The sequence below is a fragment of the Schistocerca serialis genome, unplaced genomic scaffold (assembly GCF_023864345.2).
Source record: "Schistocerca serialis cubense isolate TAMUIC-IGC-003099 unplaced genomic scaffold, iqSchSeri2.2 HiC_scaffold_1362, whole genome shotgun sequence".
Taxonomy (NCBI): Eukaryota; Metazoa; Arthropoda; class Insecta; order Orthoptera; family Acrididae; genus Schistocerca; species Schistocerca serialis.
Window position 1 is genome coordinate 24,669,660 of NW_026047583.1, and position 26,625 is coordinate 24,696,284.

Here is a 26,625-nt window from a genome sequence, read left to right on the forward strand (position 1 = left end):
ATTTACGTGAAATCAGCCTAGCAGAATCTCTGGTGGAGCCCTTCGTCTTAATATTCAGCGGCTGGCTTGCTAGAAAAGATCTTTACATTTGTTATTATTATTAAGCGCTGCATTCAGTTGGGAAAATCGATCGTTTGAACAATTCGTTCAGTTTACGACAGATCTAAAATTTCAGATGTGGACGAAGCCTTTTTGGACGATTTCAAAAAACTCTGAGATTGCAGGCTCTCTTCGTCACAGCTGAAACTTCCCAATTAATTACAGGGCACAGACAATCATCAATGGTTCAGACAGAGAACTCATTCGTCATTCACTCTAGAATAAAATGGTCACAAACCTTATTTCTGAGGAAAATTGTATATTGAATCCATTTCCGTACATGTTCCGTTTTCTGTTGGTTCCAAGTCTCATGTAATTTTCTTTTACAGGTTTTTCTTTCTCTTTATCTATCACGCTAGCGGCACAAACTTTCCTAGCTCGCTTTAGCACGAAGAAGAGTAAATAAATCTCCTTTAGCAATCCGACAATCTTCCAACCGATACTTCCGAAGCTGTTCCTCTCTCTCTCTATAATAACCATGGAGCATACATTTCTGTACCTCTGTTGTTCCAAAGAATAAACGTACTAGAAAAATACCTTGGCGTCGACGAGCTGTCGGCGCATATATTACTAGAAAATCTGATCAGATACTTTTCAAACGTAAATACATGTAAATGATTTGGTTGACCATTATTAATTATTGCGTGGTAGAGGGTAATTTTGCGTGGGGAGATTACAACGCCCCTCGCAGCGAGCGAAGTTTGTGAGCTCAATTTTGATTCACCGAACACACTTCGCGAGCTATCTATTAGCGTGGATAACCCGGAAGTGATGATTGTCAGTCCTCCGACTGAAAAGAATATTATATTTGAGACAGACGAAGAAAAGAAATGTTGAAGACAGAAGAAATGAAGGGACCGGTACCGCGGCTGTATTGCTTTTACGTGCATGATCTTTCATGAACTGATGTCAGGGTCTACCCATTCGGGAACTTTCTTAAGCAGGGAAACCTTGGAAAACCTCTTAAGCCTAGACCCCCAGCCTACGGTACATAGAAGATAGGAAAGCCTATAGAAGAAAAAAAAATATAATTTTGAGATAGATCTCTAAAGGAAAGACAGGGATCAATTTGTATCACGATTTGGAGAAGAGTGGTTTGTGCCTCTAGCAAAAAAAAAAAAAACGTTTTACAATAAATAACGTGAATTCTCGTTTTACAATCTTGCTCCTGGTACAATATCTTGCGGTGCTAAACTCCCCCGGGTCTTGCATGTCCCTGACGTCCACATTTGTAGTCGGTCTTCTACGCGGCCCCCTCTGTAGTTGATCTTCTACGCGGCCCACAATGGGAAGAGTAGAAGGAACAGGGATACTCGAATTCACATGCAACATTCATTCCAAAAGAATTATCAATGACCAAAAGGAAAACCCTTCCTGTAAGAGAACTGATTAGGTTGCACCGTCCAAGATTCTCCTTTTTGAAAGCAAAATCCTTATGGCTTCATAGATCCTTTTTGTTATGACGTACTTCAAGGAATTCAACCATTAACTAATGATGTTGCCAAAAGCATCATCCGACTTACTCCCTTTTGAATACTCCTTTTGACTTTGCCTCCCCACTTGTGCTTATAAGTCCAAAAGTTCTAACACATTTTCTATCACTGATTTGTTTAAAGGATTCATGTAACTTACTATAGATTTTGGATTCAAATCATCGAATAATGGAAAGTGTAGTTCATTTTATACCAAGACATCATCCATATTTCTTTGATAAGTCACATAATTTAGCTATACTCAAAACTTTTTATTCTAAGTACATATCTTTCTTCGCTTGAGTACTGAAATGTAAAAGTTATTAGCATTGAGGAATGCGGATTCGCTTCTTTCAATTACTCTCTGATTCATACGGTGTTCATCCATGCTCATATATGGAAATGGATTTTTCACACAAAATTCCCAAACGAACACGAACCATTAAATTACTACTGAATCTATGAATATTACTTTCTTTAATCATTCATTAATAAATTAAAAACTGTTAACTTCTAATTATAACACCTATTCCTTTTAGAGTTCAACATGAATCAGTTTATCCTCGCGTTTGGTGCGAGTCTCTTACAAAGCATATCTGTATCGTCTATATCTATATTATCGTGGCGACGTCAACTGTTTTGCGCGGGAAATTATCTTTGCTGCGTTAACCGTCACTCACGATTCACTACCACAACACATCCCTTCACACGTTTACACATGTAAGCGTTCACATGAGATTATATATGAATATTCACTCGGAACCTCTTTTGATTATTCCGCGTCATTTGCGGGAAACATTTCATTCTTCTTGAAGGTCAGTTAGATCCTTCATCATTCTTGATGACATTAGCAATGCTAAAGTTCTACGTTCACCCAAACCACAGGTGAAGCCTATCTCCACTATCTTCTTTACACCACTCGATAATAATAGTCACTATTTCTATACTCTATGTCACTGATTAACTATTTCAATTTAAAGGTTTCTATCACTACACACACAGTTTATTGTTATGTTTTTTACGAGCGTTCATTTTGCTTTTGGCACGACCAACAATGGGGAGCAGTATGGGCTTGTAGAGGGTTCGATCAAGCCCCATTTCAACATGCGATCTATTTCTTTTTGAACTTGAGCCTTTAACCTCCAGGGAACAGGATAGAAAGCTCTACAATACGTTTCGTGTGGCTTAACGTAGAGATGGCATATGTATCCCTTAATAACTCCTGGCCTTTCGTCAAACACGTTTTCATACACTAATAATAATTCTTTGAGCTGCTTCTTCTGCTCTTCAATAATGCAGTCGGATTCCTTTAACTTCTCATACACTAATTGACCGAAGTCTCCTTTGACTTGGAACTCATTATTTACGTGCTGTTTAGAATTTTGTGCAGTCCTGATTACTTGCACCCTGATCCTACTATTATATTTTCTGGTAAGGCTTTCCTTTTTCAACAAGTCCAACTCAATTTCTTGTTTATTTAGATTTAACCAAATTTTTCCTGTTTTAAAATCTATTCTGCATCCGTATTGACGTAGGCTGTTGACTCCTATAATGCAGTCTACCACCAAATTTTTTACAACAAGGAATGTGCTTAATATTGCTACATTTCCGACTTCTACACTAAGTAGTGACTGCACTTTTACATTAGCCGATCTAGCCCCAACGGCGCCTATTATTCTGCAATTTTGAACTGGAAAAATTGGTACTCGTCTTATATTTCTGATCTTGTTGAATAGAGCCAACGAAATAACATTCGTGGTTGCAGCTGTGTCCAAAACCGCCACTATGGGTACAGTCTCCAAAATGACTTGCACTTCGGCTACTGCCACCTGTTCCTTATCCTCATCTTGGAGTTCTAAGTCCTCGGTCAATTCATCTGCCAGTAATCGTCCATCATTATACGTTAGCATGGGTACACATATCCTGTTGCCCCTCAACCAATTGTTGACCGCTCCTCCGGGGCACGAGTGGGTCCTTACAAGTTTGTTGGATTTTGATTCGCCTGGTGGTTGACATCGTCCGTCACTTCGGTAATTACCGGTTGATTCGTAGATGTCCGTCCCCACTGATGTTGGTTATTTGAATCTATTCCCCCCGGTTGATTCCACTTTCTATTACTGTTATTGTTCCAGGCTTGCGGTCTGAAATTCCTTTCGTTCCCCCATACGGGATTGTATCGTTTCCCATTCCTGTTGCTCCTTGGACAGCCCCTCGCAAGACTATTGCCGGTATTATTATAGAGATTTTGAGGGGTTTCTCCACTATTTATCGATCTCTGTGCGTTCCCTTGCCTACCATTTGGCGGAGGTTCTATCTCCCTATATTGGAATCTGTTGTTACGGGCTTTCTGGTTGCTCTCTTCTATAATGTCTATATGATCTAACGTCGTGAGGAACGACTCCAAGTCTTTATCGTTCCCGTAAATTAATTGATTCCGGATGTTAGCTGGTAATCTTGCCGTAAGTATGTTTATTATGTCTGGCAAAGGGATAGGTCTGTCCCAATATCTAGTTTTGTTTATATATTTTTCAAAATACTTCCTAAGGCTTCCTTTTGAAAAAGAGAAAGGCTCTGGGTATAGCACCTCCTGCCTTAGGCGTTCCTGTACCCCTTCTGACCAGAATTTTGCTAAAAACGCTTTCTCAAAATCGTCATATGTCGAGCAAACAGAAGTCATGCCCGAGGCCCAGATCGCCCCCGAACCTTGTATATACCCAGTCACGAAACTGATTTTCTGCCACTCCGACCAATTTCTGGGTAGCACTCCTCTAAAACTTCGGATAAAAACAATCGGATGGACCCCCCTTTTGTCAGTGTTAAAAATCTGGAATTGCCGATGCTTTATCATTTTTTCTTCGGCATGGTAAAGGCTTTCGTAATCTCCGTCAGATAAAACTTCACGCGAACAACTAGCTCGTGGCAATTTAATATTCGAGTTACTCACACAAGTCGGTATCGTGTGCGAATGTGCAGTAACTGGCTCTACAGACGCTGCCAACTTCTGCTGCTGGCCGGTATTCATTTGTTCGGAGCCTTGTTGTGAAACGCGTATCGACTCTTCTATCGTTTGTTTCCAATGCTCGAAATCCGCACCTAACTGCTGTCGCACTTTCTCAAGTCCTTTCGCAAACAAATTCTCTTCCTGTTTGCCGCATGGACTCTGGAATGCTGCTTTGACATTTTGCTCAACGTTTTCACACATTAGCCTTTTGTTTTCTAATGTGATTTCGGATAATTTACCCGTTAATACATTAATTTGGTGGTCTATAACGTCTTGACGTTCGGTCAGATGTTCAACACTTTCCTTTAGGTTCGTCTGAGTACGTGCCAATTCAGGAAGTTGCGCAATTGCACATGACATGGCATCTTGCTTTTGTACTAATTGCGGAACCATTTCCACCTGTTCCCGTACGGTATCTATCTTGATAGCCACATACTCCTTCATTTCTACACGAACGCGTTGAGTAGATTCCTCACATTGAGCTTTAACCAATTCTATTTGTGCAGTTAACTTTCGTTCCGTCTCTTCGGCCTGATCTTTAAGTTCCTTTGTCTTCGCCTCTATCCGCTGCTCTAATTCGGAAAAACTGTCATGTAACTGCTGCTTAATCTCAGCTTTCAGATTTTCCTGCCCCTCAGTAACTGAGGCTAATTTCGCATTCAAATCATTTTGCCCCTCGGTAACTGAGGCTAACTTCGCATTAATGTCGGTTTTCATATTATTCATGCTCTCGGTTATCATCTGCATCTGTCTCATGATAATTACAAATGGATCTAATCCATGTTGCATACTTGCTGTTACATCTACAGCCGTGTCTACCGAGCGTTCTATTGCACTATCTGTAGCGATCGGTTCTACAACACTTCTTACTACATCACTATTATCCGTGCCCACAGCTGAAGGCTGTTGCGTGTTGCTCTGCTCTGCTTGACTCATCTTAAACATTGCCCTAGTTAAAGCCATATAAATGTTCTACAGTCAATATGTATATATCTCCCTTCACACAAGAATACTTCTGCGGCTACATCACTATTATCCGTGCCCACAGCTGAAGGCTGTTGCGTGTTGCTCTGCTCTGCTTGACTCATCTTAAACATTGCCCTAGTTAAAGCCATATAAATGTTCTACAGTCAATATGTATATATCTCCCTTCACACAAGAATACTTCTGTGGCTTCTTTCTTATAGTACTTATACAGGTAAATGCAACTAGAGCAGGTCAATCAAACTACGTCTGGCATGAACACAATTAGTAAATGTTCAAATCTACGTCTACTTCCTCAATACTAGCAAGCTTTAATAAAAAATTTTAGATCTGGACTTTATCCTGCGCCCAGCGTGCTGCTTTTATTTGTAGATCCACTTAATATGCCTGCGAGTATTTCTTCTCTTTTCCAAGTTAAGTTGTCTCGTCGTAGTTCACATGGAACAGAGAACAAAATTATTTTAACAATGTCCAAAAACGTGTCCTGTCACGGATTGGCCATTATAATGAATTCTACTCTGCTTTTGTAAATGATGAAAGTCTATGTGAATGCAGCTTGCCGCTAACTTGGTGTAATGTTTTGTCTGTACAGAAGTGTATCTGTCGCCTTTATCGCTCTTTCCCTCTCACACACAAATCGGTACAATAAAGTCAGGGCTTCGTGTTTTCTAGTTAGGCTGATCCGTGAAAAGACAGATAAACAATTATGCTAATGGAGGATTCTCTCACTCTCTCTGTCTCTCTCTCTCTCCCTCTCTCTCTCTCTCTCTCTCTCTCTCTCTCTGTCCTTCATCTGTGTACAGTTTAAATATATTATTTACGTGAAATCAGCCTAGTAGAATCTCTGGTGGAGCCCTTCGTCTTAATATTCAGCGGCTGGCTTGCTAGAAAAGATCTTTACATTTCTTATAATTATTAAGCGCTGCATTCAGTTGGGAAAATCGATCGTTTGAACAATTCGTTCAGTTTACGACAGATCTAAAATTTCAGATGTGGACGAAGCCTTTTTGGACGATTTCAAAAAACTCTGAGATTGCAGGCTCTCTTCGTCACAGCTGAAACTTCCCAATTAATTACAGGGCACAGACAATCATCAATGGTTCAGACAGAGAACTCATTCGTCATTCACTCTAGAATAAAATGGTCACAAACCTTATTTCTGAGGAAAATTGTATATTGAATCCTTTTCCGTACATGTTCCGTTTTCTGTTGGTTCCAAGTCTCATGTAATTTTCTTTTACAGGTTTTTCTTTCTCTTTATCTATCACGCTAGCGGCACAAACTTTCCTAGCTCGCTTTAGCGCGAAGAAGAGTAAATAAATCTCCTTTAGCAATCCGACAATCTTCCAACCGATACTTCCGAAGCTGTTCCTCTCTCTCTCTGTAATAACCATAGAGCATACATTTCTGTACCTCTGTTGTTCCAAAGAATAAACGTACTAGAAAAATACCTTGGCGTCGAAGAGCTGTCAGCGCATATATTACTAGAAAATCTGATCAGATACTTTTCAAACGTAAATACATGTAAATGATTTGGTTGACCATTATTAATTATTGCGTGGTAGAGGGTAATTTTCCGTGGGGAGATTACAAAGGGATACGGTAAACCAGCAGTTGTGCAACGGAATCTAAAACTGGTGACACAGGAAAGGCTCAAAGCACAGACTCTAAGAAAAGTCAGTCTTCTAGTACTTGAGTCGGCATTGTGAGTTTGGTATTTAATTCCGTTGCAATTTTTGTGTTTCATCGTCATAGTGAAGGTCCAAGAGACACAGTAAAACTGAAGTGAAGCATCGGAATCTAAAACTGGTCTCACAGGGAAGGCTCAAATCATAGACAGTAAGAAGACATTGTCTTCTAGTACTTAAGTCGGCATTGTGCCTTTTGCATTTAATTCCGATGCAATATCTGTGTTTCGTGGACAATGTGAAGGTCCAGGGGAAACAGTAAACCTGCAGTTGTGCATCGGAATCTAAAACTGGTGACACAGGAAAGGCTGGAAACATAGAAACTAAGAAAAGTCAGTCTCCTTTAACTTAATTCGGCATTGTGCCTTTTGTATTTAATTCCGATGCAATTTCTGTGTTTCATCGTCAATGTGAAGGTCACAGGGATACAGTAAACCAGCAGTTGTGCATCGGAATCTAAAACTGATGTCACAGGAAAGGCTCAAAAGACAGACACTAAGAAAAGTCTGACTTCTTGTACTTAAGTCGTCATTGTGCATTTTGTATTTAATTACGATGCAATTACTGTGTTTCGTCGTCAATGTGAAAGTCCAAGGGATACGGTAAACCAGCAGTTGTGCAACGGAATCTATAACTGGTGACACAGGAAAGGCTCAAAACATACACACTAATAAAAGTCAGTCATCTTGTACTTAAGTCGGCATTGTGCCTTTTGTATTTAATTCTGATGCAATTTCTGTGTTTCAACGTCAAAGTGAAGGTCGAAGTGATACACTAAACTCGAAGTGAAGCATCGGAATCTAAAACAGGTGACACAGGAATGGCTCAACCACAGACAGTAAGAAGACTCAGTCTTCCTGTACTTAAGTCGGCATTGTGCCTTTTTTATTCAATTCCGATGCAACTTCTGTATTTCATCGTCAATGTGAAGGTCCAAGGGATACAGTAAACCTGAAGCGAACAATCGGAATCTAAAACTGGTCTCACATTGAAGGCTCAAATCGTAAACAGTAAAAAGACTCAGTGTTCCTATACTTAAGTAGGCATTGTGCATTTTGTATTTAATTCCGATTCAATTGTTGTGTTTCAACGTCAAAGTAAAGGTCCAAGAGATACAGTAAACCTAAAGTGAAGCATCGGATTCTAAAACTGGTCTCACAGGAAAGGCTCAAAACACAGACGATAAGAAGACTCAGTCTTCTAGTACTTAAGTCGGCATTGTGCCTTTTGCATTTAATTCCGATGCAATATCTGTGTTTCATGGTCAATGTGAAGGTCCAAGGGGTACAGTAATCCTGAAGTGTATCATCGGAATCTAAACCTGGTCTCACAGGAAAGGCTCAAAAGTTAGACACTAAGATAAGTCAGTCTTCTTGTACTTGAGTCGGCATTGTGCCTTTCGTATTTAATTCCGATGTAATTATTATGTTTCATCGCCAATGTGAAGGTCCAAGGGATACGGTAAACCAGCAGTTGTGCAACGGAAGCTAAAACTGGGGACACAGGAAAGGCTAAAACTTAGACACTAAGAGAATTCAGTCCTCTTGTACTCAAGTCGGCATTGTGCCTTTTGTACTTAATTGCGATGCAATTTTTGTGCTTCATCATCATAGTGAAGGTCCAAGAGATACAGTAAAACTGAAGTGAAGCATCGGAATCTTAAATTGGTCTCACAGGGAAGGATTAAATCATAGACAGTAAGAAGACACAGACTTCTAGTAATTAAGACGGCATCGTGCCTTTTCCATTTAATTCCGATGCAACATCTGTGTTTCATGGTCAATGTGAAGGTCCAAGGGATACAGTAAACTTGCAGCTGTGCATCGTAATCTAAAATTGCTGACGCAGGAAAGGCTGGAATCAAAGACACTAAGAAAAGTCAGTCTCCTTGTACTTAATTCGGAATTGTGCCTTTTGTATTTAATTCCGATGCAGTTTCTGTGTTGCATCGTCAATGTGAAGGTCGAAGGGATACAGTAAACCAGCAGTTGTGCAACGGAATCCAAAACTGGTGGAACACAAATGGCTTAAAACATAGACAGTGAGAAGACTCAGTCTTCTTGTACTTAAGTCGGCGTTTTGCCTTTTGTATTTAATTCCGATGCAATTTCTGTGTTTCATCGACAATGTGAAGGTCCAAGATATACAGTAAACCTGCAGTTGTGCATCGGAATCAAAAACTGGAGACACAGGACTGTGTCGAAACACAGACGCTAAGAAAAGTCAGTCTTTTTATACTTAAGTCGGCATTGTGCCTTTTGTATTTAATTCAGATGTAATTTCTGCGTTTCATCGTCAATGTGAACGTCAAAGCGATACAGTAATTCTCCAGTTGTGCATCGGAATCAAAAACTGGGGACACAGGAAAACTCAAAACACAGACACTAACCAAAGTCGGTCTTTTTGTACATATGTCGGCATTGTGCCATTTGTATTTAATTCCGATATCAATTTCTGTGTTTCATCGTCATGTGAAACCCCAAGGGATACAGTAAACCTGAAGTGAAGCATTGGAATCTAAAACTGGTGACACAGGAGATGCTAGAAACATAGACACTAAGAAAAGTCAGTCTTCTTGTACTTAAGTCTGCATTGTGGCTTTTGTATTTATTTCCGATCCAATTTCTGTGTTTCATCGTCAAAGTGAAGGTCCAAGGGAGACCGTAAACCTGAAATGAAGTATCGAAATCTAAAACTGGTCTCACAGGAAAGGCTCAAATCATAGACGGTAAGAAGACTCAGTCTTCTTGTACTTAAGTCGGCATTGTGCCTCTTGTATTTTATTCCGATGCGATTTCTGTGTTTCATCGTCATAGTGAAGGTCCAATACATGCAGTAAAACTGTAGTTATCGGAATGTAAAACTGTTCTCACAGGGAAGGCTCAAATCATAGACAGTAAGAACACACAGTCTTCTAGTACTTAAGTAAGCACTGTGATTTTAGTATTTAATTCCGATGCAATATCTGTGTTTCATGGTCAATGTGAAGGTCCAAGGGATGCAGTAAACTTGCAGTTGTTTATCGTTATCTAAAATTGGTGACACAGGAAAGGCTGGAAACAGGGACTCTAAGAAAAGTCAGTCTCCTTGTACTTAATTCGGAATTGTGCCCCTTGTATTTAAATCCGATGCAATTTCTGTGTTTCATCGACAAAGTAAAGGTCCAAGGGAGACCGTAAACAGGAAATGCATTATCGAAATCTAAAAACTGGTCTCACAGGAAAGGCTCAAAACATAGACAGTGAGAAGACTAGGTCTTCTTGTATATAAGTCGGCATTGTGCATTTTGTATTTTATTCCGATGCAATTACTGTGCTTCATCGTCAACGTAAAGGTCCAAGGGATACAAAAAAGTTGCAGTTGTGCATCGTAATCTAAAATTGGTGACACAGGAAAGGCCGGAATCAGAGACATTAAGAAAAGTCAGTCCTGTTGTACTTAAGGCGGCAGTGTGCTTTTTTTTTAAATTCCGATGCAATTTTTGTTTTTCATTGTCAATGTGAAGGTCCAAAGCTCACAATAAACCTGAAGTGTAGCTTCGGGATATAAACCTGGACTCACAGGGAAGGCTCAAACTTTAACAGCATGAAAACTCAGTCTTCTTCTACTTAAGTCGGCATTGTGCCCCTTGTATTTAATTCCGATTCAATTTCTGTGTTTCATCGTCAAAGTGAAGGTCCAAGGGAGAACGTAAACATGAAATGAAGTATCGAAATCTAAAAACTGGTCTCACAGGAAAGGCTCAAAACATAGACGGTAAGAAGACTCAGTCTTCTTGTACTTAAGTCGGCATTGTGCCTTTCGTATTGATTTCCGATGCGATTTCTGTGTTTCATCATGAAAGTGATGGTCCAAGGGATACAGTAAAACTCAAATGAACCATCGGAATCTAAATCTGGTCACACAGGAAACGCTCAAATTATAGACCCTAAGAAAAGTCAGTCGTCTGGTAATTATGTCTGCACTGTGCCTTTTGTATTTAATTCCGATGCAATTACTGTGTTTCATCGTCAAAGTGAAGGTCCAAGGGATACAGTAAACCTGCAGTCGTGCATCGCAATGTAATACCGGTGACACAGGAAAGGCTCAATCACAGACACAAAGCAAAGTCAGTCATCTTGTACTTAAGGCGGCAGTGTGCCTTTTTTTTAAAATTCCGGTGCAATTTTTGTGTTTCATTGTCAAAGTGAACGGCCAAGGGATGCAGTAAACCTGAAGTGAAGCATCCGAATCTAAAGCTGGTCTCACAGGGAAAGCTCAAAAGATAGACAGAGAGAAGACTCAGTCTTCTTGTACTTAAGTCGGCGTTGTGCCTTTTGTAATTAATTCCGATGCAATTTCAGTGTTTCATCGTCAAAGGGAAGGTCCAAGGGATACGGTAAACCTGCAGTGAAGCATCGGAATCTAAAACTGGTCTCACAGGAAAAGCTCAAACATTGACGGTAGGAAGACTCAGTCTTCTTGTACATACGTCGGCATTGTGCATTTTGTTTTTTATTCCGATGCAATTTCTGTGTTTCATCGTCAAAGTGAAGGTCCAAGGGATACAGTAAACCTGAAGTGAAGCATTGGAATCTAAAACTGGTCTCACAGGAAAGGTTCAAATCATAGACACTAAGAGAAGTCAGTCTTCTTGTACTTAATTGGGCATTGTGCTCTTTGTATTTAATTCCGATGCTATTTCTGTGTTTAATCGTGAATGTGAAGTTCCAAGCGATACAGTAAACCTGCAGTTGTGCATCGGATTATAAAACTGGTGACACAGGAAAGGCTCGAAACATGGACACTAAGGAAAGTCAGTCTTCTTGCACTTAAGTCGGCATTTTGCCTTTGTATTTAATTCCGATGCAATTGTTTTGTTTCATCGTCAAAGTGAAGGTCCAAGTTATACAGTAAAGCTGAAGTGAGGCATCGGAATTTAAAACAGATCTCACAGGGAAGGCTCAAAACATAGATAGTAAGAAGACTAGGTCTTCTTGTACTTAAGTCGGCATTGTGGCTTTTGTATTTAATTCCGATGCAATTTCTGTGTTTCATCGTGAATGTGGAGGTCCAAGGGATATAGTAAACATGAAGTTAAGCATCGGAATCTAACAATGGTGACACAGGGAAGGCTCAAATCATAGAGAGTAAGAAGACACAGTCTTCTAGTGCTTAAGTCGGCATTGTGCCTTTTGTATTTAATGCCGATGCAATTTCTGTGATTCATCGTCATGTGAAGGTCCAAGGGATACAGTAATCTTGAAGTGAAGCATCGGCATCTAAAACTAGTCTCACAGGGAAGGCTCAAAACATGGACAGTAAGAAGACTTAGTCTTGTTGTACATAAGTCGGCATGGCGCCTTTTGTATTTTCCAATGCAGATTTTTGTGTTTCATCGTCAAAGAGAAGGTCCAAGGGAGACTGTAAACCTGAAGTGAAGTATCGGAATCTGAAGCTGGTCTCACTGGAAAGGCTCAAAACATAGACGGTAAGAAGACTCAGTCTTCCTGTACCTATGTCTGCATTGTGCTTTTTGTATTGAATTCCGATGCAATTTCTGTGTTTCATCGTGAAAGTGAAGGTCCAAGGGATACAGTAAACCTCAAGTCAAGCATCGGAATCTAAAACTGGTCTCACACGAAAGAATCATAACATAGACACTAAGAAAATTAGTCTTCTTGTACCTAAGTCGGCATTGACCCATTAAATTTAATTCCGATGCAATTTCTGTGTTCCATCGTCTTAGTGAAGGTCCAAGGGATACAGTACCTGCAGTTGTGCATCGAAAACTAAAACTGGTGACACAGTAAAGGCTGGAACCATAGACATTAAGTAAAGTCAGTCTCCTTGTACGTAATTCGGCATTGTGCTTTTGTATTTAATTCCGATGCAATTTCAGTGTTTTATAGTCAATGTGAAGGTCGAAAGGACACAATAAACCTGACGTGTAGCTTCGGAATCTAAATCTGGTCTCACATGTAAGGCTCAAAACTTAGACAGCTCGAAAACTCAGGCATCTTCTCTTAAGTCGGCATTGTGCCCCTTATATTTAATTCCTATGCAATTTCAGTGTTTCATCGTCGAAGTGAAGGTCCAATTCATACAGGAAGTCTGAAGTGAAGCATCGGAATGTAAAACTGGCCTCACAGGAAAGGCTCAAATTATAGACCCTATGAAAAGTCAGTCGTTTGGTAATTAAGTCTGCATTGTGCCAATTGTATTTAATTCCGAAGCAATTACTATGTTTCATCGTCAAAGTGAAGGTCCAAGGGATACTGTAAACCTGCAGTCGTGCATCGCAATCTAAAACTGGTGACACAGGAAAGGCTCAATCACAGACACAAAGATAGGTCAGTCTTCTTGTACTTATGGCGGCACTGTCCCTTTTGTATTTAATTCCGATCCAATTTTTGTGTTTCTTCGTCAAAGTGAAGGTCCAAGGGATACAGTAAACATGAACTGAAGCATCCGAATCTAAATCTATTCTCACAGGGAAGGCTCAAAACATAGACAGAAAGAAGAATATGTCTTCTTGTACTTAAGTCGGCATTGTGCATTTTGTATTTAATTCCGATGCAATTTCTGTGTTTCATCGTCAATGTGAAGGTCCAAGGTATACGGTAAACCAGCAGTTGTGCAATGGAATCTAAAACTTGTGACACAGGAAAGGCTCCAGACATAGACACTAAGAAAAGTCAGTCTCCTTGTACTTAATTCGGCATTGAGCTTTTATATTTAATTCCGATGCAATTTCTGTGTTTCATCGTCAATGTGAAGGTCGAAGGGATACAGTAAACCAGCAGTTGTGCTTCGGAATCTAAAGCTGGTATCACAGGGAAGGCTCAAATCATTGAGAGTAAGAGGACACAGTCCTGTAATGCTTAAGTCGGCATTGTGCCTTTTGCATTTAATTCCGATGCAATTTGTGTGTTTCATCGTCATAGTGAAGGTCCAAGGGATACAGTAAACCTGAAGTGAAGCATCGGAATCTAAAACTGGTCTCACAGGGTAGGCTCAAAACATAGCCAGTAAGAAGACTTAGTCTTCTTGTGCTTAAGTCGGCATGGCGCCTTTTGTATTTTCGGATGCAATTTTTGTGTTTCAGCGTCAAAGGGAAGGTACAAGGGATACGGTAAACCTGCAGTGAAGCATCGGAATCTAAAACTGGTCTCACAGGAAATTTTCAAAACATAGACGGTAGGAAGACTCAGTCTTCTTTCACTTACGTCGGCTTTGTGCCTTTTGTATTTAATTCCGGTGCAATTTCTGTGTTTCATCGTCAAAGCGAAGGTCCAAGGGATACAGTAAACCTTAAGTGAAGCATTGGAATCTAAAACTGGTCTCACAGGAAAGGCAAAAAACATAAACACTAAGAAAAGTCAGTCTTCTTGTACATAAATCGGCATTGTTCCCTTTGAATTTAATTCCGATGCAATTACTGGGTTTCATCTTCAGAGTGAAGGTCCAAGGGATACAGTAAACCTGCACTCGTGCATCTGAATCTAAAACTGGTGAGACAGTGAAGGCTGGAAACATAGACATTAAGAAAAGTCAGTATCTTTGTACTTAATTCAGCATTGTGCTTTTGGATTTTATTCCGATGCAATTTCTGTGTTTCATCGTCAATGTGAAGGTCGAAGGGATACACTAAACCAGCAGTTGTGCATCGGAATCTAAAACTGGTGACACAGGAAAGGCTCAGAACGTAGACACTAAGAAAAGTCAGTCTCCTTGTACTTAAGTCGGCAGGGTGCCTTTTGTATTTAATTCCGATGCAATTTCTGTGTTTCATCGTCAATGTCAAGGTCCAAGGGATAGCGTAAACCTGAAGTGAAGCATCGGAATCTAAAGCTGGTGACGCAGGATAGGCTCAAAATATAGATAGTAAGAAGACTCAGTCTTCTTGTACTTAAGTCGGTATTGTGGCTTTAGTATTTAATTCCGAAGCAATTTCAGTGTTTCATCGTCAATGTGAAGGTCCAAAGGACACAATAAACCTGACGTGTAGCTTCGGAATCAAAATCTGGACTCACAGGTAAGGCTCAAAACTTAGACAGCCCGAGAACTCAGTCTTCTTCTACTTAAGTCGGCATTGTGCCCCTTGTATTTAATTCCTATGCAATTTCCGTGTTTCATCGTCAAAGTTAAGGTCCAAGGGATATAGTACCCCGGAAGTGAAGCATCAGAATCAAAAACTGGTCTCACAGGGAAGGCTCAAAACATAGTCCGTAAGAAGACTTAGTCTTCTTGTACTTAAGTTGGCATTGCGACTTTTGTTTTTAATTCCGGTGCAATTTCCGTGTTTCATCGTCAAAGTGAAGGTCCAAGGGATACTGTAAACCTGCAGTCGTGCATTGCAATCTAAAACTGGTGACACAGGAAAGTCTCATTCACAGACACAAATATAGGACAGTTTTCTTGTACTTAAGGCGGCATTGTCCCTTTTGTATTTAATTCCGATCCAATTTTTGTGTTTCATCGTCAAAGTGAAGGTCCAAGGGATACTGTAAACATGGAGTGAAGCATCCGAATCTAAATCAGGTCTCACAGGGAAGGCTAAAAACATAGACAGAAAGAAGAATAGGTCTTCTTGTACTTAAGTCGACATTGTGCGTTTTGTATTTAATTCCGATGCAATTTCTGTGTTTCGTCGTCAATGTGTAGGTCCAAGGGTTACAGTACACCTGCAGTTGTACATCGGAATCTAAAATTGGTGACACAGGACAGGCTCGAAACGTAGACACCAAGAAAAATCAGTCTTCTTGTACTTAAGTCGGCATTGTGATTTTTGTATTTAATTCCGATGCATTTACTGTGTTGCATCGTCAATGTGAAGGTCCAAGGGATAAAGTAAACCTGAAGTGAAGCATCGGAATCAAAAACTGGTCTCACAGGGAAGGCTCAAAACATAGTCTGTAAGAAGACTTAGTCTTCTTGTACTTAAGTCGGCATTGCGACTTTTGTATTTAATTCCAATGCAATTTCCGTGTTTCATCGTCAATGTGAAGGTCGAAGAGATACAGTAAACCAGCAGTTGTGCATCGGAATCTAATACTGGTGACACAGGAAAGGCTCAATCACAGACACAAAGATAGGTCAGTCTTCTTGTACTTAAAACGGCATTGTCCCTTTTGTATTTCATTCCGATCCAATTTTTGTGTTTCATCGTCAAAGTGAAGGTCCAAGGGATACAGTAAACATGAAGTGAGGCATCCGAATCTAAATCTATACTCACAGGGAAGGCTCAAAACATAGACAGAAAGAAGAATAGGTCTTCTTGTACTTAAGTCGGCAATTTGCATTTTGTATTTAATTCCTATGCAATTTCTGTGTTTCATCGTCAATGTGAAGGACCAATGTATACAGGAAACCTGCAGTTGTGCATCGGAATCTAAAACTGATGACACTGGATAGGGCCGGAAACATAGACACTAAGGAAAGTCAGTCTTCTTGTACTTATGTCAGCATTGTGATTTTTGTATTTCATTCTGATGCATTTATTGTGTTGCATCGTCAATGTGAAGGTCCAAGGGATAAAGTAAACCTGAAGTGAAGCATCGGAATCTAAACCTGGTCTCACAGGAAAGGCTCAAAAGATAGACACTAAGAAAAGTCAGTCTTCTTAACTTAAGTCGGCATTGTGCCTTTTGTATTCAATTCTGATGCAATATCTGTGTTTCATCGTCAATGTGATGGTCCAAGGGATACGGTAAACCAGCAGTTGTGCAATGGAATCTGAAACTTGTGACACAGGAAAGGCTCCAGACATAGACACTAAGAAAAGTCAGTCTCCTAGTACTTAATTCGGCATTGAGGTTTTATATTTAATTCCGATGCAATTTCTGTGTTCCATCGTCAATGTAAATTCCAAAGGCATACAGTAAACCAGCAGTTGTGCATCGGAATCTAAAGCTGGTGTCACAGAGAAGGCTCAAATCATTGAGAGTACGAAGACACAGTCCTCTAGTACTTAAGTCGGCATTTTGCCTTTTGTATTTAATTCCGATGCAATTTCTGTGTTTCATCGTCATGTGAAGGTCCTAGGGATACAGTAAGCCTGAAGTGAAGCATCGGAATCTAAAACTGGTGACACAGGACAGGCCCGAAACGTAGACACTAAGAAAAGTCAGTCTCCTTGTACTTAAGTCGGCATTGTGATTTTTGTATTTAATTCCGATGCATTTACCGAGTGGCATCGTCAATGTGAAGGGCCAATGGATAAAGTAAACCTGCAGTGAAGCATCAGAATCAAAAACTGGTCTCACAGGGAGGGCTCAAATCATAGTCTGTAAGAAGACTTAGTCTTCTTGTTCTTAAGTCGGCATTGTGACTTTTGTATTTAATTCCGATGCAATTTCCGTGTTTCATCGTCAAAGTGAAGGTCCAAGGGATACTGTAAACCTGCAGTCGTGCATCGCAATCTAAAACTTGTGACACAGGAAAGGCTCCAGACATAGACACTAAGAAAAGTCAGTCTCCTTGTACTTAATTCGGCATTGAGCTTTTATATTTAATTCCGATGCAATTTCTGTGTTTCATCGTCAATGTGAAGGTCGAAGGGATACAGTAAACCAGCAGTTGTGCTTCGGAATCTAAAGCTGGTATCACAGGGAAGGCTCAAATCATTGAGAGTAAGAGGACACAGTCCTGTAATGCTTAAGTCGGCATTGTGCCTTTTGCATTTAATTCCGATGCAATTTGTGTGTTTCATCGTCATAGTGAAGGTCCAAGGGATACAGTAAACCTGAAGTGAAGCATCGGAATCTAAAACTGGTCTCACAGGGAAGGCTCAAAACATAGCCAGTAAGAAGACTTAGTCTTCTTGTGCTTAAGTCGGCATGGCGCCTTTTGTATTTTCGGATGCAATTTTTGTGTTTCAGCGTCAAAGGGAAGGTACAAGGGATACGGTAAACCTGCAGTGAAGCATCGGAATCTAAAACTGGTCTCACAGGAAATTTTCAAAACATAGACGGTAGGAAGACTCAGTCTTCTTTCACTTACGTCGGCTTTGTGCCTTTTGTATTTAATTCCGGTGCAATTTCTGTGTTTCATCGTCAAAGCGAAGGTCCAAGGGATACAGTAAACCTTAAGTGAAGCATTGGAATCTAAAACTGGTCTCACAGGAAAGGCAAAAAACATAAACACTAAGAAAAGTCAGTCTTCTTGCACATAAATCGGCATTGTTCCCTTTGAATTTAATTCCGATGCAATTACTGGGTTTCATCTTCAGAGTGAAGGTCCAAGGGATACAGTAAACCTGCACTCGTGCATCTGAATCTAAAACTGGTGAGACAGTGAAGGCTGGAAACATAGACATTAAGAAAAGTCAGTATCTTTGTACTTAATTCGGCATTGTGCTTTTGGATTTTATTCCGATGCAATTTCTGTGTTTCATCGTCAATGTGAAGGTCGAAGGGATAGCGTAAACCTGAAGTGAAGCATCGGAATCTAAAGCTGGTGATGCAGGATAGGCTCAAAATATAGATAGTAAGAAGACTCAGTCTTCTTGTACTTAAGTCGGTATTGTGGCTTTAGTATTTAATTCCGAAGCAATTTCAGTGTTTCATCGTCAATGTGAAGGTCCAAAGGACACAATAAACCTGACGTGTAGCTTCGGAATCAAAATCTGGACTCACAGGTAATGCTCAAAACTTAGACAGCCCGAGAACTCAGTCTTCTTCTACTTAAGTCTTCATTGTGCCCCTTGTATTTAATTCCTATGCAATTTCCGTGTTTCATCGTCAAAGTTAAGGTCCAAGGGATATAGTACCCCGGAAGTGAAGCATCAGAATCAAAAACTGGTCTCACAGGGAAGGCTCAAAACATAGTCCGTAAGAAGACTTTGTCTTCTTGTACTTAAGTTGGCATTGCGACTTTTGTTTTTAATTCCGGTGCAATTTCCGTGTTTCATCGTCAAAGTGAAGGTCCAAGGGATACTGTAAACCTGCAGTCGTGCATTGCAATCTAAAACTGGTGACACAGGAAAGTCTCATTCACAGACACAAATATAGGACAGTTTTCTTGTACTTAAGGCGGCATTGTCCCTTTTGTATTTAATTCCGATCCAATTTTTGTGTTTCATCGTCAAAGTGAAGGTCCAAGGGATACAGTAAACATGGAGTGAAGCTTCCGAATCTAAATCTGGTCTCACAGGGAAGGCTAAAAACATAGACAGAAAGAAGAATAGGTCTTCTTGTACTTAAGTCGACATTGTGCGTTTTGTATTTAATTCCGATGCAATTTCTGTGTTTCGTCGTCAATGTGTAGGTCCAAGGGTTACAGTACACCTGCAGTTGTACATCGGAATCTAAAATTGGTGACACAGGACAGGCTCGAAACGTAGACACTAAGAAAAATCAGTCTTCTTGTACTTAAGTCGGCATTGTGATTTTTGTATTTAATTCCGATGCATTTACTGTGTTGCATCGTCAATGTGAAGGTCCAAGGGATAAAGTAAACCTGAAGTGAAGCATCGGAATCAAAAACTGGTCTCACAGGGAAGGCTCAAAACATAGTCTGTAAGAAGACTTAGTCTTCTTGTACTTAAGTCGGCATTGCGACTTTTGTATTTAATTCCAATGCAATTTCCGTGTTTCATCGTCAATGTGAAGGTCGAAGAGATACAGTAAACCAGTAGTTGTGCATCGGAATCTAATACTGGTGACACAGGAAAGGCTCAATCACAGACACAAAGATAGGTCAGTCTTCTTGTACTTAAAACGGCATTGTTCCTTTTGTATTTCGTTCCGATCCAATTTTTGTGTTTCATCGTCAAAGTGAAGGTCCAAGGGATACAGTAAACATGAAGTGAGGCATCCGAATCTAAATCTATACTCACAGGGAAGGCTCAAAACATAGACAGAAAGAAGAATAGGTCTTCTTGTACTTAAGTCGGCAATTTGCATTTTGTATTTAATTCCTATGCAATTTCTGTGTTTCATCGTCAATGTGAAGGACCAATGTATACAGGAAACCTGCAGTTGTGCATCGGAATCTAAAACTGATGACACAGGATAGGGCCGGAAACATAGACACTAAGGAAAGTCAGTCTTCTTGTACTTATGTCAGCATTGTGATTTATGTATTTCATTCTGATGCATTTATTGTGTTGCATCGTCAATGTGAAGGTCCAAGGGATAAAGTAAACCTGAAGTGAAGCATCGGAATCTAAACCTGGTCTCACAGGAAAGGCTCAAAAGATAGACACTAAGAAAAGTCAGTCTTCTTAACTTAAGTCGGCATTGTGCCTTTTGTATTCAATTCTGATGCAATATCTGTGTTTCATCGTCAATGTGATGGTCCAAGGGATACGGTAAACCAGCAGTTGTGCAATGGAATCTGAAACTTGTGACACAGGAAAGGCTCCAGACATAGACACTAAGAAAAGTCAGTCTCCTAGTACTTAATTCGGCATTGAGGTTTTATATTTAATTCCGATGCAATTTCTGTGTTCCATCGTCAATGTAAAGGCCAAAGGCATACAGTAAACCAGCAGTTGTGCATCGGAATCTGAAGCTGGTGTCACAGAGAAGGCTCAAATCATTGAGAGTACGAAGACACAGTCCTCTAGTACTTAAGTCGGCATTTTGCCTTTTGTATTTAATTCCGATGCAATTTCTGTGTTTCATCGTCATGTGAAGGTCCTAGGGATACAGTAAGCCTGAAGTGAAGCATCCGAATCTAAAACTGGTGACACAGGACAGGCCCGAAACGTAGACACTAAGAAAAGTCAGTCTCCTTGTACTTAAGTCGGCATTGTGATTTTTGTATTTAATTCCGATGCATTTACCGAGTTGCATCGTCAATGTGAAGGGCCAATGGATAAAGTAAACCTGCAGTGAAGCATCAGAATCAAAAACTGGTCTCACAGGGAAGGCTCAAAACATAGTCTGTAAGAAGACTTAGTCTTCTTGTTCTTAAGTCGGCATTGTGACTTTTGTATTTAATTCCGATGCAATTTCCGTGTTTCATCGTCAAAGTGAAGGTCCAAGGGATACTGTAAACCTGCAGTCGTGCATCGCAATCTAAAACTGGTGACACAGGAAAGGCACATTCACAGACACAAAGATAGGTCAGTTTTCTTGTACTTAAGGCGGCATTGTCATTTTTGTATTTAATTCCGATCCAATTTTTGTGTTTCATCGTCAAAGTGAAGGTCCAAGGGATACAGTAAACATGAAGTGAGGCATCCGAATCTAAATCTGGTCTCACAGGGAAGTCTAAAAACATAGACAGGAAGAAGAATAGGTCTTCTTGTACTTAAGTCGACATTGTGCGATTTGTATTTAATTCCGATGCAATTTCTGTGTTTCATCGTCAATGTGAAGGTCGAAGGGAAACAGTAAACCAGAAGTTGTGCATCGGAATCTAAAACTGGTGACACAGGAAAGTCTCAAAACATAGACACTTAGAAAAGTAAGTCTTCTTAAACTTACGTCGGCATTGTGCCTTTTGTGTTTAATTCCGATGCAATTTCTGAGTTTCATCGGCAATGTGAAGGTCCAAGGAAAACAGTAAACCTGAAATGATGTATCGGAATCTGAAGCTGTTCTCACAGGTTAGGCTCGGAACATAGACGGTAAGAAGACTCAGTATTCTTGTACTTAAGTCGGCATGTGGCTTTTGTATTGAATTCCGATGCAATTTCAGTGTTTCATCGTCAATGGTAAGGTCCAAAGGGCACAATAAACCTGACATGTAGCTTCGGAATCTAAATCTTGTCTCACAGGGAAGGCACAAAACTTAGACAGCACGAAAACTCAGTCGTCGTCTACTTAAGTCGGCATTGTGCCCATTGTATTTAATTCCTATGCAGTTTCAGTGTTTCATCGTCAAAGTTAAGGTCCAAGGGATACAGAAACCCGGATGTGAACCACCGGAATCAAAAACTGGTCTCACAGGGAAGGCTCAAAACTTAGACAGTAAGAAGACTCAGTCTTCTTGTACTTAAGTCGGCTTTGTGCCTTTTGTATTTAATTCCGATGCAATTTGTGTGTTTCATCGTCAATATGAACGTCCAATGGATACAGAAAACCTGAAGTTATGCATCGGAATCTAGAACTGGTCTCACAGAAAAGGCTCAAAACATAGACGGTAAGAAGACTCAGTGTTCTTGTACATAAGTCGGCATTGTGCCTTTTGTATTTAATTCCGATGCAATTTCTGTGTTTCATCGTCAATGAGAAGCTCCAAGGGATACAGTAAACCTCAAGTGAAGCATCGGAAACTAAAAGTGGCCTCACAGGGAAGAATCAAAACATAGATAGTAAGACAGGTAGTCTTCTTGTACTTAAGTCAGCATTATGCCTTTTGTATTTAATCCCGATGCAATTGTTGTGTTTCATCGTCAAAGTGAAGGTCCAAGGGATACAGTAAACCTGAAGTGAAGCATCGGAATCTAAAACTGGTCTCACAGGAAAGGCTCAAAACACAGACAGTTAGAAAACTCAGTCTTCTTGTACTTAAGTCGGCATTTTTCCTCTTGTGGTTAATTCCGATGCATTTTCAATGTTTATTCGCCAACGTCAAGGCCCAAGGATACAGTAAACCTGAAGTGAAGCATTGGAATCTAAAACTGGTCTCACAGGAAAGGCTCAAATCATAGACACTAAGAAAAGTCAGTCTTCTTGTACTTTAGTCGGCATTGTGATTTTTGTATTTAATTCCGATGCATTCACTGAGTTGCATCGTCAATGTGAAGGTCCAAGGGATACTGTAAACCTGCAGTCATGCATCGCAATCTAAAACTGGTGACACAGGAAAGGCTCATTTACAGACACAAAGATAGGTCAGTTTTCTTGTACTTAAGGCGGCATTGTCATTTTTGTATATAATTACGATCCAATTTTTGTGTTTCATCGTCAAAGTGAAGGTCAAAGGAATACAGTAAACATGAAGTGAAGCATCCGAATCTAAATCTGGTCTCACAGGGAAGGCTGAAAGCATAGACAGAAAGAAGAATAAGTCTTCTTGTACTTAAGTCGGCATGTGGCTTTTGTATTGAATTCCGATGCAATATCAGTGTTTCATCGTCAATGTGAAGGTCCAAAGGGCACAATAAACCTGACGTGTAGCTTCGGAATCTAAATTTGGTCTCACAGGGAAGGCTCAAAACTTAGACAGCACGAAAACACAGTCTTCTTCTACTTAAGTCGGCATTGTGCCCATTGTATGTAATTCCTATGCAGTTTCAGTGTTTCATCGTCAAAGTTAAGGTCCAAGGGATACAGTACACCGTAAGTGAAGCGTCGGAATCAAAATCTGGTCTCACAGATAAGGCTCAAAACATAGACTGTAAGAGGACTTAGTCTTCATGTACTTATGTCGGGCTTTTGAGTTTAGTATTTAAATCAGATGCAATTTCCGTGTTTCATCGTCAGTGTGAAGGTCCAAGGGATACAGTAAACCTGAAGTGAAGCATCGGAGTCTAATGCTGGTGACCCAGGAAAGGCTCAAATCGTAGTCAGTAAGAAGACTCAGTCTTCTTGTACTTAAGTCGGCATTGTGACTTTTGTATTTAATTCCGATGCAATATCAGTGTTTGATCGTCAATGTGCAGGTCCAAGGGACACAATAATCCTGACGTGTTGCTTCGGAATCTAATTCTGGTCTCACAGGGAAGGCTCAAATCTTAGACAGCAAGAAAACTCAGTCTTCTTGTACTTAGTCGGCATTGTGCCCATTGTATTTAATTCCGATTCAATATTAGTGTTTCATCGTCAGTGTGAAGGTCCAAGGGATACAGTACACCAGAAGGGAAGCATCGGAATCTAAAACTGGTCTCACAGGAAAGGATCAAAACATAGACACAAAGAAAAGTCAGTTGTCTTGTACTTAAGTTGGCATTGTGCCTTTTGTATTTAATTTCGATGAAATATTTGGGATTCATCGTCAAAGGGAATGTCCAATTGATACAGTAAACCTGAAGTGAAGCATCGGAATCTAAAACAGGTCCCAAAGGAAAGGCTCAAAACATAGGCACTAAGAAAAGTCAGTTTTCTTGTACTTAAGTCGGTATTGTGCCTTTTGTATTTAATTCCGATGCAATTTCTGTGTTGCATCGTCAATATGGATGTCCAAGGGATACAGCAATCCTGAAGTGAAGCATCGGGATCTAAAACTGGTCTCACAGGAAAGGCTCAAAACATAGACACTAAGAAAAGTAAGTACTCTTGTACTTAAGTCGGCATTGTGCCTTTTGTATTTAAATCCGACGCAATTCCCGTGTTTCATAGCGAATGTGAAAGTCCAAGGGAAACAGTAAACCAGCAGTTGTGCATCGGAATGTAAAACCGGTGACAGAGGAAAAGCCCAAATATAGACATTAAGAAAAGTCAGTCTTCTTGTACTTAAGTCAGCATTGTGCGTTTTGTATTTAATTCCAATGCAATTTCTGTGTTTCATCGTTTGTGAAGGTCCAAGAATACAGTAAACCTGAAGCGAAGCATCGGAATCTAAGACTGGTCACACAGGAACCGCTCAAACATAGACAGTAAGAAGACTCAGTCTGCTTGTACTTAAGTCGGAATTGTGCATTCTGTATTTAATTCCGATGCAATTTCTGTGTTTCATTGTCAATGTGAACGTCCAAGGGATACAGTAAACCTGCAGTAGTGCATCGGAATCTAAAACTGCTGACACAGTACAGGTTCTAAACATAGACACTAAGTAAACTCATCTTCCTGTACTTAAGTCGGCATTGTGCTTTTGCATTTAATTTCGATGCAATTGTTGTGTTTCATCGTCAAAAATAAGGTCCAAGGGATACAGTAAACCTGAAGTGTAGCATCGGAATCTAAAACTGGTTTCACAGGAAAGGCGCAAAGCATAGACAGTAAGAAGACTCAGTTTTCAAGTACTTAAATCGGCATTGTGTCTTTTGTACTTAATTTCGATGCAATTTCAGTCTTTTATCGTTGAGTGATGGTCCAGGGGTCACAGTGAACCTGAAGTGAAGCATCGGAATCTAAAACTGGTTTCACAGGAAAGGCTCAAAGCATAGACGGTAAGAAGACTCAGTTTTCAAGTACATAACTTGGCATTGTGTCTTTTGTATTTAATTTCGAACCAATTTCTGTCTTTCATCGTCAAAGAGAAGCTCCAAGGGATAGAGATTACCTGAAATGAAGCATCGGAATCTCAAACTGCTCTCACAGTGAAGGCTCAAAACAGAGACAGTAAGAAAACTCAGAGTCTCTTGTACATAAGTCGGCCTTGTGCCTTTTGTATTTAATTCCGATCCAATTTCTGTGTTTCATCGTCAATATGAAGGTCCAATGGATACATAAAACCTGAGGTGATGCATCGGAATCTAGAACTGGTCTCACAGAAAAGGCACAAAACATAGAAGGTAAGAAGACTCAGTGTTCTTGTACATAAGTCGGCATTGTACCTTTTGTATTTAAGTCCGATGCAATTTCTGTGTTTCATCGTCAATAAGAAGCTCCAAGGGATACAGTAAACCTCAAGTGAAGCAAAGGAAACTAAAACTGGTCTCACAGGGAAGAATCAAAACATAGATAGTAAGACAGGTAGTCTTCTTGTACTTAAGTCGGCATTATGCCTTTTGTATTTAATCCCGATGCAATTGTTGTGTTTCATCGTTAAAGTGAAGGTCCAAGGGATACAGTAAACCTGAAGTGAAGCATCGGAATCTAAAACTGGTCTCACAGGAAAGGCTCAAAACATAGACAGTTAGAAAACTCAGTCTTCTTGTACTGAAGTCGGCATTGTGCCTTTTGTATTTAATTCCGATGCAATCACTGTGTTGCATCGTCAATGTGAAGGTCCAAGGGATGCAGCAATCCTAAAGTGTAGCATCGGAATCTAAACTGGTGTCAGAGGGAAGACTTAAATCATAGACTGTAAGGAGACACAGTCTTATAGTACATAAGTCGGGATTGTGATTTTTGTATTTAATACCGATGCAATTTTTGTGTTTCATCGTTAATGAGAAAGTGCAAGGAATACATTAAGCTTGAAGTGAAGCATCAGAATCTAAAACTGGTCTCAAAGTGAATGCTCAAAACATAGGCAGTAAGAGGACTCAGTCCTCTTGTACTTATGTCGGCATTGTGCCTTTAGTATTCAATTCCGATGCAATTTCTGTCTTTCATCGTCAAAGCGAAGGTCCAAGGGATACAGTAAATCTGCAGTTGTGCATCAGAATCTAAAGCTGGTGACCCAGCACAGATTCCAATCATAGACACTAAGAAAAGTCAGTCTTCTTGTACTTAAGTCGATATTGTGCCTTTTGTATTTAATTCCGATGCAATTACTGTATTGCATCGTCAGTGTGAACGTCCAAGGGATTCAGCAAACCTGAAGTGAAGCATCGGTGTCTAAAACTGGTCTCACTGGGATGGCTCAAATCATAGACAGTAAGAAGACACAGTCTTCT